The 2,453-nt window shown below is 39.4% G+C and overlaps 1 non-coding gene across 1 annotated transcript; it reads left to right on the top strand.

Annotated features, from left to right (window-relative positions):
• Positions 1-912: 912 nt before the first annotated feature.
• LOC113000935 (small nucleolar RNA R71) lies at positions 913-1,019 on the top strand. Its single transcript, XR_003266231.1, has one exon. It is a non-coding gene; the product is annotated as a small nucleolar RNA R71 (small nucleolar RNA).
• The last annotated feature ends 1,434 nt before the right edge of the window (positions 1,020-2,453 follow it).

The raw sequence follows: 2,453 nt of genomic DNA, 5'->3' as shown, positions 1-2,453 counted from the left end.
TTGACAGGTTCAGGTGCAGGTGCTGCTACTGGTGGAGACACTTGAATTTGGATTCCAGACCTCAAGGTGATGGCACTCACATTTTTCAGATTCTGCACAGTTTGTCAAGGATATTTGTCAGAATTTTGGGACTGAGCTTGGTTCAATTGAGTAGCCATCTGCCCCATCTGATTTGTCAAACTCTGAATAAAGGCTCTTGTCTCTTACTGAAATTGCATATTCTGGATGGTCATTTGCCTCACTAACTCTTCTAAGGAAGGTTGAGGAAGAGCCTCAGTTGCTTGTTGTATTTGTTGTGACTGCCGCTGTATTGGAGGAGGAACATATGGCTTGCTTGGACCAGCAACATTCTGGAAAGGAGGGACAGGCTGTTGTTGTTGTGGAGGACTTGCCCATCTCAAATTTGGATGATTCCTCCAACCTGGATTGTATCTGTTGCTTGAAAGATCATAATTATTCAGTTGTTGTTGGTTTTGCTGCTGAGGAGATCTATTATAAATGTTTGCAACATAAGCTTCAGGTTGCTCATTGACTCCAGATTGCTGCAAAGAAGGACAAAGATCTGTATGGTGATCTGCAGAAGAACATAGACCACAGACTCTTGCAACAGGTGCAGACTTCTGATTCATGGCAAGATGAGTTACTAGGTTGACCAAGGCATCAAGTTTTCCCTCAAGCTTTTTATTTTCAGCAGATGAAGATGAATCTGTGGCCACCTCATGGACTCCTTTGAGGATAATAGCATCATTTCTTGCACTGAATTATTGGGAGTTAGAAGCCATCTTCTCAATCAAACTCCTAGCCTCAGCTGGAGTCATATCACCAAGGGCTCCACCACTGAAAGCATCAATCATACTCCTCTCCATGTTTCTAAGTCCCTCATAGAAATATTGAAGAAGGAGTTGCTCAGAAATCTGGTGGTGAGGGCAGCTTGCACATAATTTCTTGAATCTTTCCCAGTACTCATACAAGCTCTCTCCACTAAGTTGCCTGATGCCTGAAATGTCTTTTCTGATGGCAGTGGTCCTAGATGCAGGGAAGAATTTCTCCAAGAACACCCTCTTAAGGTCCTCCCAGCTGAAAATGGACCTGGGAGCAAGGTAGTAGAGCCAATCTTTTGCCACTCCCTCTAGAGAATGAGGAAAAGCCTTTAGAAAGATATGATCTTCTTGGACATCAGGGGGCTTCAAGGTGGAACAAACAATATGGAACTCCTTAAGATGCTTATGAGGATATTCACCTGCAAGACCATGAAACTTGGGCAACAAATGTATTAGTCCAGTCTTAAGAACATATGGAACACCCTCATCAGGGTATTGAATGCATAAGCTTTCATAAATGAAATCAGGTGCACCCATCTCCCTAAGAGTCCTCTCACGAGGTGGAGGTTGAGCCATGTTCTCAATATGAAAATTAGTAGTTGAATGCTCAAAATCAGAATATTCAGAATCACCAGCAACAGAATACTCAGAATGCTCAAAATGCTCACAATGCTCAAAATGCACATAATTATCAGGATGCACACTATGCCTAACTAATCTATGAAAGGTTCTATCTATTTCAGGATCAAAGGGTTCTAAATAACCTGGATTGCCCCTAGTCATGCACTATATGCAGCAAATAAATGTGTTCTCAAACAAGCACCAGGGGAGGGTTAAAACTACAACTATAGTCAAATGGTATCCAAATGAGCTGAAATTTTGTGAACAACACCCTAAAATCATGAAAAGATAGCACAAAAAATTTCAAACAAAAATTCAAAGTCTAACTATGAAAACTACTTAAGCAAAGTTTAGAAAAATAGGATAATAATACTTGAAAAATAAAAAAAAACTTAGTAAACAACTGATTTTTCGAGTTTGGGAGACTTCAACCAGCTAAAGCAGGTTGCAACAATATGGGAGAGTTTTTTCTACCCCAAATGCATATATAATAATAGTCATTCTAATACCCAGAGCAAAAGTTATGGTCGTTTTAAGTTTTGCTAAAAACAAGTTCCCATAATTTTTTTTCTCTCTCCAATTCAACCACACCAAGTGCTCTTGGTATTTTTCACACAAAATATGGATCAAAAGAAACTACCACACAAAAAATCTGCCAAAAATAACAACTCTAACTATCAAAACAAAAATCGCTAATTAAATTGCAAAATTAGTCGCTAATTCCTAGTCGCTAATCATTGTTCAAAGCAAAACACCAACTGAATCAGTCACTAAACAGTCGCTAAACAGGGGACGCAACTGAAATGCAAAATAGAATGGTACACAAAACAAAACAACTAAATACTATTATGAACCTTTGGCCCACTGCTCCACGGCAACGGCACCAAATTTGATCGAGGTCGTACCTGAATGAAATAAACATTAAAAATGCAGTATCTAGGAAGTGATCCTAGGTCGTCTCCCAACGAGCAATGGTCAACCAACATTCATAATAGATAGTGATAAAATAGT

This window comes from Glycine max, chromosome 11 (assembly GCF_000004515.6).
Source record: "Glycine max cultivar Williams 82 chromosome 11, Glycine_max_v4.0, whole genome shotgun sequence".
NCBI lineage: Eukaryota > Viridiplantae > Streptophyta > Magnoliopsida > Fabales > Fabaceae > Glycine > Glycine max.
Note: the sequence above shows the minus strand (reverse complement) of the source record. Positions and strands in the feature narration are given on the sequence as shown.